This window comes from Falco rusticolus, chromosome 6 (genome assembly GCF_015220075.1).
Source record: "Falco rusticolus isolate bFalRus1 chromosome 6, bFalRus1.pri, whole genome shotgun sequence".
NCBI classification, from domain to species: Eukaryota; Metazoa; Chordata; class Aves; order Falconiformes; family Falconidae; genus Falco; species Falco rusticolus.
The window spans coordinates 62,319,337-62,335,110 of NC_051192.1; positions in this window are offsets into that span (position 1 = coordinate 62,319,337).

A 15,774-nucleotide genomic window follows, 5' to 3' on the forward strand; every position below is an offset into this window, starting at 1 on the left:
TCACAATTTAATTTTTAAGCTGCTAACTTGTAGGCTACAACACAGACAGGCCTTGCAGACAAACTGTCAGTGCATGAGTCCCCTTGGCAGAGGCCTTGTTTGCACCAGGAGGCTAACCCAGAGCTGGGAGTGGCACAGAGCAGGAACCCCACAGCTCCACTGGCAGGAGCAAGGCTTTAGCTAGGAGCAAACCTGGAGCTGAAGGGAGAGCTCCTGTCACAGACCTCACCCTCAGCAAGTACTATTATTTAAACAGATCTTTTATAGCTAAACACAGTACCAATTTGCAGTGAGACTGAAATGGAAAGCTTTCTTCCCATATCAAACCTAACCCTCTTCCACATAAAAAAAAAGTCATTATCCACAGCAATGGATACACAACAGCTGAGATGAGTGTATTATTTGATTGTAAAAAAGTAAAAGGTCATTAATCATTGCAATATTAATGTTTTTTCATTCTCTCTTGAAGTAGGCACTGATCAGTACCAAAAGAAGTGAGAATAATTTGCTTTAGAAAAGTGTCCCTGGTTTTGATGAGTATCACCTTGGTTTTTTATGGTTTGAAGGCGGTTGGTATCTCAGTGGGTATGGTCTAGTTTCAATGCCTGTGTCACAAATGCCTCCAACTGCAATTTGTCTTTAGCTAGTTAAAACACTGTATTTTACTATCCTGAAAATACATCAACAACAGGGAGCATATATGGGGCTGGGACTTATATTCTGGCAGGCTTTGTTATTGCTTTTCAGAGCAGCTGAACCACAGCGGTGGCACTTTTGGAAAGCTGATGATGAATGCTCGGAGCGGTGCAGCCACCAAGACATTGCCCTTTGCAGTGCGAGTCTGTGGGCTAATGCAAATGTGAGAACTTTGGGCATGGACAGCAGCGGCCCCTTGAATTCCCTCCGTTTATGTAAGGAGAGGCCATCCAAGTCACAGGCAAATGCTTGAGCACCGGCAAGGGAAGGGAGCTCCCTCGGGGGAGCACACTGCACTCCTGCGTATGTCCATGTTGTCTTGCATGTATCAGTACACTCCAACTGGTATTAGACCCATATCTGCATGTGTTTCTTGATGCTTATACTACAGCAACAGTTTTCCTCAGCGTGGTCTTTGTGTAAAGACAAAACCATTAGCACGCTGAACCCCCCCCCCCCCCCCCCCCTAATTTTGGGAAGCTGGTCCCAGTCTTGCCCACAGTATTCCCACAAAAAAGAAGTGCCTTCCAGTTATACTCTCTTCATGCCCAGAGTGCTTTGCAAAGGACTAATTGGCTCACCCTGCTTTTGTGGTATGGAGCCAACTGCCATGTTCCAGTCTGGAAAGCAGTCAAGGGACAGCAAGGCTGTGCAGTAATTCAGGGAAGGAGGCAAAGGCAGAGACACTTGCAAACTGGTGATGTTAAGAGACCAGTGCTCCCAGCTGGGTTGCTACCAACACCTTACCGTTGCTGGGGAAGGGCAGGGCTGGTCTATGACCCTCGGGAGCGCAGCAAGCACCACACACTGGCTGAGAAAGGGCACTTGTAGCAGCGCAGTGTGAAGGGTTCCTGCAGTGCTTTGCAGTCACAGGTACTGTTCCCAAGGTCCTGCACATGGGTTGGGGCAGCCCCCAGTACCAGTACAGGTTGGGCAGAGGTTGGGTTGAGAGCAGCCCTGAGGAGAGACTTGGGGGGGTATTCATGGACAAGAAGCTCAACGTGACCCATCGATGTGCTGTATCCTGGGCTGCAGAAGAAGCAGCATGGGCAGCGGGTCAAGGGAGATGATTCTGCCCCTCTGCTCTCGTGAGCCCCCCCCTGCAGCGCTGCATCCAGCTCCAGGGCCCTCAATATAAGAAGGACATGGAACTGCTGGAACAAGTCCAGAGGAGGGCCACAAAGATGATCAGGCTGGAGCACCTCTTCTATGAAGACGGGCTGAGAGAGTTGAGGTTGTTCAGCCTGGAGAAGAGAAGGCTCCAGGGGAGGTGTTACATCCTTTCTTGTAGGATAGCTGGAGAGGGACTTCTTAGAAGGGCATGTAGTGGTAGGAAAAGGGTGAGTGGCTATAAACTGAAAGAGGGTACATTTAGACGGGACATAAGGAAGAAATTTTTTATGATGAGGGTGGTGAGGCACCGGCACAGGCTGCCCGGAGAAGCTGTGGATGCCCCATCCCTGGAAGTGTCCAAGGCCAGGCTGGATGGGGCTCTGAGCAGCCTGGTCTGGCAGAAGGTGTCCCTGCCCTTGGGGTGTGGGTGAGTGGGAGTGTGTGTGTTTGACTAGGTGATCTTTAAGGTCCCTTCCAACCCAACCCATTCTATGCTCCTATGATTCTGTAAAGAGCAAGATACTAGCGCTAGGTCGGTACTTTTGCAAGGCATGGCACTGCAATGCTTGAACAGGGTAACGTGGATGAAGTTTTCAGTAAGGTAACAGAGGTGCTGCACAAGAAGAAAATCATCTATCGTGTTGCTAGAAAAAAAATCCTCTCAAGAACTCTTGTTACTTTCCGTTAACTCCAGTTCAGCAGTAGCAGCAGCATTTTGCTGTTACAGCTCCATAAATGCTCCTCAGCAACAACTGCCCTGATTTCCTGCAGTCAGAACTCACATTAGACCATTAAAGTGTCTGACCCAAGTGAAAAGCGAAAGAAGGTCCAACTGCCCAGGGGACTGCTGATTCGGGAGAGGGAAATTCCTCCTGCGCCCTGCCAGGACGGCTCGCCAAGCTCCCCAGGAGGTGGGTGCTACAGGGCTGTCTGCTGTGCCCTGTGTGTTTCATCCCCCTGCGGGCTGATGGTGCCCGACTGCGAGCAGAGGGAGGGTGTTCCTCCGACCCGGGCCAAGGGAGATCCTCTTGCAGATAAACGTGTGGTGACTAATTAGCCAAGCAAAAGCCCGCAAGATGGAGCTCGGCTCAAAAAAAGCAGAAAAAAAACCCCTGTCTGTCAGAACCAGGAAGTCGGGAAAGAGAAATGGAACTTTTCCAAATGAATCCCAAACTGGTGTTAGACTGCAGCACGCGTGAGATGTTACTAGAGAGATCAAATGCAAATAAGAAAGTACAAGGAAAAAGTATGTACAAAGTAATAATTAAATTACAGCACAGCTCCAAAAAAACCCCGCTAAACAAAGCTGCCTTCCCATCTGTTCACAGAAATGGGAATCACAGTTTGAGGTTTTTAATACGCAGAAAACTTCAGAATGAGTGGCTTTTTTAAAAATTTATTAAGGCTGTTACCTGAAATGTCCTGTCAGCTTCCTGCTTGGAGCCCTGTCCAAGGCTTGGCTTTTCCAGTAACTATTTCTGTGACATTTTTTATTCTCTTCTATTGCTTCTGGGGGTAATTTAGGTTTGCTGTTGTCAGTTTTGGGTTTGGGGTGGGTTTTTTCAGGGGTTTTTTTGGGGGGTGGGGATAGGTCCATGGAAGAGATTCATGCCAACTTCTGTAGAGCGGCTTTGCAGGATTGCTGATGTTAAGGGACAGTGGACACATGCTGGAGCCAGGTGGTCAGGCTGGGTGCAAGGAGAAACTTGCCCCAAGAGGACAGCCAGGAAGGGACAAGGCTGCTGGTGGAGCTGGAAAGGCTCCGTCTCTGGAGGCTTTTGAGACCCGATGGGCCAAAGTCTTGAGCAGCCATGGACTGATCTTGCAGCTGATCCTGCTTGGAGCAGGAGCTTGGGCTAGAGACCACCTGAAGTCCCTTCCAATCCCAGTGTGCTTGGCCTCACCCCGCTCTGTGGTGGGTCTGGCAGTGCCGTGGGGCTGAGCCCCAACAGGGCTGTCCCCCACAGTCCAGCAGCAGTTCTGCCAACACCACCAGCTCCTCGGCTGCCTTCCCGTTGGTGGGGCTCTGCTTGGTGAGTGCCTGTGCCCCAGTGCTAAAATGGATCTAAACTGGGCGGCTACCTCTGAGGAGCTGCTGAGGAGAAAGGACCCACTCCTGCCTCACCAAAAAAGTGGGGAGAATGGGAGCTGGCAAGAAGTGCTAAAATGGATGCTAAATGAAAGCCACAGTGGGGCTGCTGGAGCAGAGGAAAGAGCCACATCCTGCTCCTCAAGGTGAAGAAGGTTCCCCACCCGGGAGCCCTGACCCTCATAAGCCGGCATCTCACCTTCCTGAAGTGGTTTCCCTGCATCCCCAGCTGAATGCGCTGCCCGTCAGAGTGGGGACCGCCGTTTGCCTCTCCTGGGTCAGCCGACAGCTACAGGCATTGCAGGGAGGAAAAAGCAGAGACCTGTCCCCAGCTTCAGGCTTAGGGCAGCGGGCATGGCAGTGGGAGACCCGCTGGGTCCAATATCCATGCCAGCATCAGGGCACGGAGGGTGTCTTCTCCCAGGGGTGGTGAATCTCGCTGGGTGGAAGGATGCCACCCAGCAAGCGTGACCCCACAGCGCTCGCTGGATGCGAGCCCATGGAGCAGTCCAGGGCTAGGCAGCTGGCATGTGCCACACTGGGTCGCCCATCGAGCTGCTGCGTGTCCTGGCCCTAGGTACTGCAGCGGCAATCTCAGAAAGGGTGGGCTAAGTGCAGGGACCTTCAGCCATACCTTCTTCTTGGTGGGTCAGAAGAGGAAAGATGCAGAAAAGCAACAACTGGGACCAAGAAGCGGGAGCAGGCGCAGGCTGCGCCTGAGCAGCAGGCATGGCTAGATGGCAGCAGCAGCCCACACTGCGGCCTCGCTCCAAGCGCTCCCCAAATAAATCCCAAACCTGGGAGTTGGTGCTCGCTGCTCCTCAGCAGTGCAAGGCTTTCAGCGCTGGGGCCTTCCCCAGGCTATGTTTACTGCCTGCACGCTTCATTTTTTGGAGGGGAGAGCAAGTTTATTACCAGCAAATACACTGACCTGCACTGAGGCGAGCTGAGAGGGGAAGGGTGCTTGCAAGGAAAATGTAACTCCTTCAATCTTTGGCTTTTGAGCTGGGGGGAGGATGATGGGAAGGGAAGAGGCCAGTGCAGACCGCACCAGCACACCTTGCCCAGGATGCATCTCTCCAGATGGGTTGCCAGCCACCCCAGGCATCCTTCTACCTGATGCCACCCACCAAGTCCAGGAGTTTGCAGGATACGGCAGAGACTCCCTGGAGTATCTGCAGCTGCTGAGAGATGAGGGCAGGCTGGTGGAGTGAGGGCTCCCTAAAAAACCCTGTGTGAGATGAGCCTGGCCGTGCCCAGCTCCCTGCACCCCTGCCCATGTTCCCTTCCCAGGGCCAGGCAAGTGCCTGGTGGCCCAAGGAGGGCTGGAGCCAGATACCTTCCACGCGTATTGCATGTGGAAAGTGGGGGTCACCCCATACCCAGGGCTGAGCAGCTTAGCCTGGATGTAAGCAAAGGCTTGGATGCACCCTGCCATGTGGATGCACCCCAAAACGTGCCCTGGGAGAGGCCCTGAGTTTCTCCCGCTGCTGTCCTCTCCTTGAGAAGAAAACCCTGCTTTGGTACCAGGTTGTACCAGCAGGGCTGCAGCGAGGCAGAGCACATCTCTGCCTAGCTTCCCAGTGCTGTCCCCAGGAACGCCCAGGGACACCCTCTGCCACCCTGCCAGCCCCCCTGTGCTTCCCCCAAGCCAGAGTGCACATGTGTGGGCAGAAAGGGAAAAAGGAAACAGAGTGGGAAAGGGACAAAAAGCTGCCCTGGTCAAGCTGTGTATTACCTAATGAGGTTTTTTTTCTATCCTGAGCAATACCATGCCATAAAATATGATTTAGGAGAGATGGATGCAGCTGAGCTGGTACCAGACTATGGACAAAAGAGTATTGACGTCAGTCTCAGGAGCCTGGTGGCAGATGTTTAGCATCGTCTCCAGCCTCAGGCCAAAGGTACAAGCCTGATACACAAATTACCAAGGCAGATTTGCCGGTCTGCATTAGTCGCAGGGTCAAGATGGGCTGATCAAAACGTTCCCTGACGGCATTAGGCAGCTGCAAAGCTATTTACCATCGGTCTGCAGAGTACTGCTGACACTGTACGTGGCTTAGCCAGGTACCAGCTGCCACATAAATAGCCTGAAAGTTTAAATTGTCAAGCCAGGAGCTCCGGGCACAGAAACATGGGCATGCAGGCTGCACAGGGAGGACTGGCCACCTGTGCCTGGGCAGAAGAGGGAGGGTTTGGAGGCTGGTGTGGCTCTACATGATGGGTGCAGTGCTCGGGAAACCACCCAGCTCAGTAACACCCTAAACCCCAAAGCTCCCCAAAAGCTTATTTGTGGTAGAAACTGAGCACTGACCTGGTATTTTCAAACCTCTACCCAAAGTGATCCCAATATCATGTTAATCTGGGCCCTGAAATGTACAAATAGATAGAACTATGTTTTTTTGAGCACTTTTTTTTGGTAGTTAATAATAGGTAGCTTAACTAATCTTTTTACTGCCTGGTCATCAATATGGAGAAACACTTCTGCAATATTTTGCACCATTTCTGATGACCCTAGAAAATCCTCTATCACTAGCAAACTTCCTTACCTCAATGTATCTATCTATCCATCCCTCCCTTTTCAGACCATTTAGGAATGTGGTACCTCTTCATTCCTGCAGAGACTGCAAACGGATTCTTCAGGCAAGACGTCCATTTGTAAAAGCCCTTTTTGACTCTTCCCTAATACATCCCATTTATCCTAGGATCTGCATGTCTGCAGTTTGCTATCATTTCTACCAAATTTTTTTCTGGTTCAGACATCAGGCTTACTGATCTGGAGTTCCTCAGACTGTGCTCTGAAGTAATTTTAAAAAGTACTGCTAATAATCTGGTATCACGTTTGCCAGAGGTGATATAAACGAGAGGTTACGCTGTTGTCCTTCTGCCGTTTGGGTGCACTCGGGTGAGTACTACCTGGTGTGAGCAATTTGTTGCTGCTCATTCTAGCAGGCTGCTGGAAAACCTTTTCTGTGGCCTTCAGGTGGCGACAGCTCCTCAGGCTGGGTCACTGTCACCTGTGGCTGTGGGGGACCACGCTGTAACTTTTGATTAAGGAAATGAACTGTTGAAGCTTGGCTTCTCACTGCCACGCTGGTGGCACAACTAGTAAAATATGACTATTCTGAGATGAAAAAAATGCTTGCTACTCTCAGAGATACAGATAAAGCTAAAAACCTGCCTGGGTCAAAGCCATTCACATCAGTTCTTCTCTGTATGAAACCTAAAGTTGCAGCAGGTGTCTTTGGGCACTGGTTTCATCCAGCCCCAGCTCACCCAGGTCCTCACTGTGTGACTCCATCCTCTCTCCCAGGATGAGACAGGGGATGCCTGTTGGCCCCAATTAATTGTCAATCACTAATTAGTCATCCAGAATGTCTGTCCAGCCTGTTAAAGATGTAGTCGATTCTCTAAAGTACCAAAAATCTTCTTGATCCCCTGGAGAGATCTAGTGAATGTGCCTTTGAGCTTGTCTTCCCCCTGCAGCTGAGTCTTAACACCTCCCAGCATCACTATTTTTTAGATAAAAAAAATTAATTTCCCCCTATTTTTAAGGGAAAGGCATGACCTGGAGTCAAGCTGGAGGGTAAATCTCACCACCACCCAATGAGGCAGGTGGCTACATGCCAGCAGTGGGGCGCAGGCTCCTACGTTCTTCAGGGCACATTTGCAACTACCTTTTGATTAAGCACTGAAACCTCTGAGTTTTAGAGGGTGCTCGGCAATCCAGAAAAATGCGCCCACTGTGGCTGTCAGCTTCTGGTGCAGGTGAAGGCAGAATGCAGGCAGGGACCACCACAACACCCTGGTAACCCCTCAGGTGTCTCCTACGGCCCTCAGAAAGTGTTTTTCTGTGTCAGTGCCATGCACAACAGAGGGATGTGCCATTTTTTTCCTGTTTGTACCCTGTTCCTTCATATACTCACGGCAGAGGAACCAACTGATCAAAGGTTGGCAGCCCCTTCTTAAAAACCTGTTAGAAATTAAACCCATTTCCTAAAATTACCTTTCTCTCATTTAAGGTGCTAATTTGTCCTTATTGCCACAAGATGTGGAAATGACTAGTGATTGAAGGGCTATTTAAATCACATTACTGAGGAAGGAATCAACTAGCAGTCTTGCTTCAGAAAAAGCCTGTAAGACAGAGCTGCGCAGCTAATAGAGGTGAAGGCTTTGAAGTGATGGGTGCTCTGGGGCAGAAGTGGGAATTGCTCATCCCAGGGGAGAACAAGGCAAACCCAGAGGCAGGACATTTAGCTTTATCCTTAGGAAAGTGCTTGTAAGTAGTGTAAAGCAATGCAGCAAGGAACCAAAACTGCTGAGGAAGTAGCTGGGAGACTGCTAGCTGCTGTGTACCAGAATCGTACCAGCTAGGGACCTAATGAGTTAGACCTTTGGAACTGATGAGCCTGCCTGTGTACCTTCCCGGCTCAAGGGCACTTAAGGACAGGGGTTATTTCGCGAGGTCGGATTCAGCCAGTGGCTCTGGGAAGTTGTGTTTTGTAACATCATGGCCAAGCTGCCTTGGCTGTTGTCAGGAGGTGCTGGGATTTTTGCTGCCGAAGGTTATTCCGTGCAATTCTGAAGTTGTTTAGGAAAGGTTAACTGAGTCTGCTGAGCCTTCTTTTCCTCCAGACCTGGGATGGATCTCTCTACTCCATTTCTCTGGCTACCCAGTCCAGGTAAGATCTGCTGATCATGTATTCAAGGAGCATCTGTGCCTGGCATGCCAGGCCCGGTGAGGAACCTGCTCCAAGCTCATTACCTCCTCAGAGGCCCATGCCATTTCTTGTTCCCTTGGGCCACTGGCATACCCAGCTGCAGGGGGCCTCCTGGGCAGGCAATGGGGAAACAGCCCCCCATGGGACCTGCACAGTGGCTGAGGGGTAGGGAAGAACTGCTTGTCAACCCATGGGAAATGACAACTGCTTTCCTTGTCTTCCTTGAGCCAGCAGCCAGTGCACCAGCTCCCCCTAAGGCTCTTCCCTGCCTGAAGCCAGCAGGGAGCTGAGCAAAGGCGACCGTCCCGTCCCCCCTCCCCCCAAAGGTGAGCTCTGGCCTGGCAGCACGGCTTCCTCCCCCCCACTTCACGCAGTCCCTGTCTGCAGGCAGGGCGTCCCATGGGTTAACTTCCACCGTGCCCAGCAGCCCCAGAGCACAACCCCTTCTGCACCCCCAGGGGCAGGTATGCTGACGTTGGCCTCAGCAGGATGGATGTCTGCTAGGACCTGCAGGAGCTAGCTCTGCCTCCTTCCCTCCAGCTCACCTCTGCAGCGGATGGTGCCAAGCCAGCCCTGCACGCTTCTTTGCCAGGTGAGCTATGTTTTCTCTTTGTGGCTGGGAACTGAAAGTCTGCAAGGTGGGAGGTGCCAGGGCCATTGACACAAAGCTTGCCCCACTGGGACCTGCGCCATGAGGTCCTGCAGGGTTCAGTCCCAGCTGGATATACCAGGAATGCAGAAAAACTCTGGGGTAGCATCTGCCTCCCTTTTGCACAACAGGCATCCAGATGGGATTTTCTCTGAGGCCACCTGTGCTGTGGGACAGCTGCTGACACCAGCCAGGCAGGTTTTGTTGCAGATGCAGTTGTGATGTGCAAGGCCAGATCAGCTGAGGCCACTGGCAATAAAGGTGGTAGTCTACCACCTGATTCCTGGTGATCTACAGGGACCTGGAAGATGACCAAGTAACCCAGCTTTCAAGGAAGAGCTGTGTCTGGGCTTGGACCGTTACATTGCACCTCCTGTGTCCTGGATGGATGCTGTCCCAACCCCAAAACTCTCTGGGGATGGTGAGGGATTGCTGGGCACCAAGCAAGCAGAGCAAACCCTTGCACAGAGCTGACCATGCATCTCTGGAAGAGCGTGCAGGAGGATGAGCTTGGTAAGGCACACTGCTGTCCTTATGGTGGCGTTCTCCATCTGACCACAGGGGATTTGCCACATTAGCAGGCTGATGACCTGCTGCCTGTTACCACATGCTGAGGAAATTAGGCAGAGACCCCCTGGGAGCCTCCACCAGTTCGCTCTGCCAAGCCTGAGGGAAGGCAGCAATGGCACACAGTTGCGTGCTGACTGACCCTGAGGCTCAGGAAAGCCCAGGCACCAGCACCTGGAGGTTTGGGCTGCTGGTGTGACCACTCATACAGCCACGAGCAAGTGGGATCCCTGCTGCTGCTCAACAGGGAGAAGCACAAAGCTCTTTGGCTCCTGCTGGGCCAGCCCTACCTGCGAAGTGGTGCCCCTTTGAAATCTCCCAGTGTCTGTGAGCCTTGACCCAGCACTGCTGGCTGATCTGGCTGTATCTGTGTTCAGGTGACATCAGTGGAGGCTCATGGAGCCACACTGTCAGCTCAGGTCTTACTGGGCAGCTTAAACAGGCCCCCATCACACTACGACCTAATGACTATGAGATTTGAGGTTGGTCCAGAGCAGAGGGGCAGAATCACCTCCCTTGACCTGCTGGCCACACTTTTCATGTAGCCCAGGATGCAGTTGGCTTCCTGGGCTGTGAGCGCACATTGCCAGGTCACGTCCAGCTTTTCACCCACCAGTACCCCCAAGCCCTTCTCTGCAGGGCTGCTCTCAATCCCTTCATCCCCCAGCCTGTATTGATACTGGGATTGTCCCGACCCCAGTGCAGCACCTTGCACTTGGCCTTGTTGAATTTCATGAGGTTTCATGGGCCCACCTCTCAAGCTTGTCCAGGTCCCTCTGGATGGCATCCCGTCCCTCAGGTGTGTCAGCCACACCACTCATCTTGCAGCAGGTTCAGCTGCGAGGAGGCTTGCTGAGGTTTGTGGCACACCCAAACCAAGCAAGCATGGGCTGGTAGGGGAATTACCGTCAATTTGTGCTGGCTCAAGCGTGAAAAGGAAGTTTAAAAACACAAGCCAAATAAGAGCGCTGAAACCTGTACCTGGGTGGAAGCAGCATACAAAGGTGGCTGGCACAGAAGAAACTAAAACTAAATGATGGTGGGAATGCAAGAAACAGCACCAACCTTGCTGGCTAGTGGAGGAATGGTCAAATGTCAGCTTTGAGAATCGGCTACCAGAACATGGAAACTCACTATAATTGTCCTTCATAGTCCCCTTCATCTCTTTGCTTGTATTCTGGGTGGTGTTAATCGCCCCTTGCCAAAATGCATGGCAGTGCAAACCACGGTTGCCCTGACAGTAACTTTGCTGGATGATTGCTACAACGGAGCTAAGAAACAAAGGGCTTTGGTACCCTTCGCTGCCACCTCACCAGATCAGTCCATGCATGGTTGCACACGTGCTGCTCAGCAGGGGCTTTTTGGCCCATTCAAGCATCCTGCCTAGCATGGGTGAACTGCTCAGAGAAGGGAGGCGTGCGAAGTCATCCGAAATGGAAAGGGAGTTTTTTCTTCAAGCAAGTTGCTCTGCTTTGAGAGGAAAAAAATAATTTAACTCCTGGCTCCTTTTTGGTGTTACCATAGCAACTGAGGAGGCACTGGCCTCTGCTGCCTTGAGAGCATCACCCAGGTGCCATGCAGTGGGCGCAGGAGGGGCCACACGCAGGTACAGCCAGGGTAGCCAGCATCTCCCTTCACAGGCACCACAGGAAAGCGTCGCACCCAAGGAAAAACCGAAAAAAATACTTTTCTTCCTGTATTTTTACCTAGTTTCCAGCAGCAGTGCTGACAGTATAAAAAGGGCTGAGCAGACTTGAAGTTGGTGAGTTGCATCAATTGACCAGTCCTGCAGGTTTCCCCAGTGTGGCCTGTGATGCCTCAGTCCCAAAAGACTTTGGGAACCCCACAGGAGAGCTGGATCCCTGGGGGGGCCTGTCTGGGGAGCCTTGCTATACCACGTAGCTGTCACTGGGTCCCACAGGGGACAGTGGGCTGGTGGTGGCATGCCTGAAGGGCAGCTGGTAAGACAAGCAGCTCAGCAAGAGGTGGCTGTGACATCTCTTGCCAAGTAGCTCAGAAGGGTTCACAGCCACCGCTTCCAAGCTGGCTTAAGACACTCCTGCTTGAAAATGAAGTTCTTTTCCTATATACAGTTATCTTTAGCCCATAGGGCTTTCCAGGTGGGGCACAAGGGGGCTACCGCAGCTAGTTTTCCCAAAGACCATGTTTCCCCAGTGTGGCCAGGGTGCCTGGTAGCAGCAGCTGGCTGGGGCATCACCACACACAATGCTAGCAAGATAGAGGCTGGCACAGTGTGGGGTGACCCCTGGCACCTGCAACCCGTTTCTAGAGCATCAGCACTGTCCACAGCATGTGTGCAGCCTTGCTCCTTGGCGTCACCTCACGCATGCGGTGCTGCTACCCATGTCCTTCAGCAGGCATCAAACCTGCTTGTCACGAGCCTTGCAAGTGTTAATAATTCAGAAGGAAAGCAGCACAAGAATAGCCACGGCTGTGCAACACTAACATCCAAATTAGCTGAGCTTATGTATTTTCTTCAAGGAAAGCATGTGCAGTGGTTGTGTTTTGTTCCTGGTTATGAATGGCATATTAAGGCACAGTCACCATGCTCACCTTTCCCCCAGAACCAGCTGCCAGCATTGCACCTGCTGTCCGTGGCATTCACTCAGCAGTGGAATCAATTATTTTCCCTGAAAAGGGTCCAGGAAGGTACTGAAAAAAGAATAAAGAGGAAAACTTTATGGGTTCAGCAGCAACCTGGCTCTCGGCTAGGAGGTTCAGTCATCACCACAGCCCCAGGAGGGTTGTTTGCTTGCACCAGCTGGGTCTGGTGGGAGGAGGAAGGGTCTTTTCTCTCACTACCCCTTTGCTATTGCACCTTTGTGATAAGGAGAGTGGTGGTCCCATATGGCATCCCTGGGGGAACTGGAGATGGGCAGCCTGCTGCTCCTTGCTGGCTCCAGCACGTAGGGGCGCCCAGTGTCCCTGAGAGGATGATGCTCCCCAGCTCCATGCTGTGATGCTCAGCACATTGCCTTTCCCTCGGATGATCCAAAAATACTTTTAAAAAAAAGCTCACAAAGACATCTTGCCCCTGAAGGAACAGTCCAAATGGAAGATGATTCCCAGCTTCAGGCACAGGATTATCTATACTGGTCCTCTGTTTCTCCATAAGAGGAGATGGGCCAATATCCTAATTATATGAGTTAGCTGGCACTCTCTTTTGAGCCTGGGCACCTCAGCGTTTCTCCAAACCACCCCCTGATTTCTCTTACTGGATTCTTGCCCCACTGTATTCACACGTTTGCCTTCAGACCCAGGCCAAGGAGCGCCCCAGCCCTGCTCCACAGACCCCCACACTGGCTCCCACAGCCATAGTGCAGTGAGCATGGGCTGTCCCTGCAGCCACAGCGAAGATGCAGTAGAAAAGTTCTCAGAAGCAACATGAGGCCCTGCAGAGGTGAAAAGGAGCAAACCCTGGGGAGGCTGCCTGCCAGATGCCTCCTTTGGACTTTTTGACTCTGCTCAGCGCAGTACTGGCTACAACCCAAACCCCATGTGGGAGGAAGAGGGTGTTTCTTTTTGCATGTACCCATGTGGAGACACCAGCTAGACATGGTGGTTTGCATTTTCTTCCTGTGCAAACAAGTCAAGGAATGCATTGGAGGTGCTGTAGTACACAGAAGAAATACGTGGCTGTTCTTGCCAGTGAGGACAAGATGGAGCAGGACCATGCACGGCCACATGGCCGAGGCTTTAGACTCATAGAATCACACGATCATTTAGGTTGGAAAAGACCTTTAAGATCAAGTCCAACTGCAAACCCAGCACTGCCAAGTCCACCACTAAACCATCTCCCCAAGCACTGTACCTACCCATTTTTAAATACCTCCAGGGATGGTGACTCAACCACTTCCCTGGGCAGCCTGGTCTAATGCTTGACAACCCTTTCAAAGAAGAAATTTTTCCTAATATCCAACCTAAACCTCCCCTGGTGCAACTCGAGGCTGTTTCCCCTTGTCCTGTCACTTGTTACCTGGGAGAAGAGACCGACCCCCACCTGCCTACAGCCTTCTGTCAGGCAGATGTAGAGAGCGATAAGGTCCCCCCTGAGCCTCCTTTTCCCCAGACTTTGCTGGAGAAAGCCTGGATTCAACCCTGGCTGAATCTGTACCCACACTGGGCTTTCAGGACATTAGTTTTTTCACTTTGAAACTAAAGAGCGAAATGCAAATAGCGACTGGAAAGACACCTGTGTCCTGACCTGGGAAAGATGAAAGTTTTTGCTGTGGGTGACACTGACAGCATGCGACCCTTAGTGGGACCTGTCCCCACTCCTGCTCTCTTCTGCAGGGCAACCTCATCCCCACCGCCGGAGAGGAGCAGGCACGGCCAGCATAACCAGGGAGAAAGAGGCTCCCTCGCTTGCACCTCATTACCTGCAGCATGGCCTGGGTGACAGGAGCAGGAATGCAGGGACAAACTTCATCCAGGATGTAATTCGTCATATTTGCTATAATATATCTGCGACCAACTTGGACTTAAGAGTGTGATCTGCCTTCTGCACCATGTTCCATACTGCTCCATGTCAGATGCAGTTAAGGCAAAAGAAGCTGTCAAGGTCCTGGGCAAAAGTGCAGCAAAGGTAAAAAAGTGCTGGGGTGGGGACGCAGGAGCACAGATTCAAGCTGGTAGTGCCCAGAGGTTTAGTAATGCAGCTCCCAGTGCTAGGTAGAGAAGACACCGAAGATGTGCTCAGAGCAGCAGACCTACAGGCAGGGGGGGTTTGGAGGAGCTGAGGATGACCCAGCGTGCCAGCCCTGACCCACCCGAGCCCCAGCAGCACCAAACACCAAAGTGGGAGAATGTACGTGGAGAGGAGCAGGGTGGGGAATTTCCTTATCAATCACCTTCAGGTGACAGTTGATTTCCTCTAATGACAGCCCAATTAGTGAAGATTTTGGTTGGGATAAATCGCTCCTCTACCAGGAACAGCCAGCTTGCTGGCAGCCTGTTAAAATGACCCACCCAGCTGGTGGTCGTGGGCTTACCCCTGTGTCCCTGAAGACACCAGGCAGCTGCTGCAAGAGCTTCCTCACCTCCTTCTTCTGGCCAGTAGTTTCTGGGTGACATGGCCATCAGCCTGGGATTCACCTGACCCTCTGGTGATGCACTGGCTGCCTTTTAACCACAGTAACCACGACAGACTGTTCAGAAGCACGGCTGGGTCCAAACCCTCACACCTGATACAGGTGGGCAACAGGTAAGGTCTGCTTGCAGGCACGCTGCTCCCAGATGTGTGGGCACATCTCCACAGCTTCAACACAGAGAGTCACCCTGCTCTCCTTCTCGCCTTTTCCTTCTTTTCAATGAAGTATCTCTCCTCCTGAAAGAGGTCATGTTAATTATGTGGTTCATCAGCAATGTACCTGCCGTCGTGCCTGGGGATTTCAAAATGCCAATCTGCCTCCTGGACCATTAAAGTTGATAGCTGTTCCTAACCTTTAAATATGTATACAGGGTGCTCTACATAATGGATCAGGACTGTCCACGGAGACCTTCCTCCCGGTGCCTGCAGAGATGCTCACGTTGTTCTTTGCAGGTGTTCACCACCCAGAGGCTAACAACTAAAAATATGCTGTAAAGGGCTTTATTTAAAAGCAAAGGGCCAACACAAACCTGGTGACAGAGAAACTCGACACCAAATCTAAGCACTTCTGCCCCTGTCCTGGTTTCAGCTGGGACAGAGTTACTTTACTTCTTAGTAGTTGGTCCAGTGCTGTGTTTTGGATTTTATGTGAGAATGATGTTGATGGCACACTGATGGTTTTGGTCGTTGCTGGGTGATGTTTAAACCAAGTCAAGGACTTTTTAAGTTTCTTGGACCCCGCCAGCCAGAGGGCTGGAGGGGCACAAGAAATTGGGAGGGGGGACAGCCAGGACAGCTGACCTGAACTAGCCAAAGGGATGTTCCATAC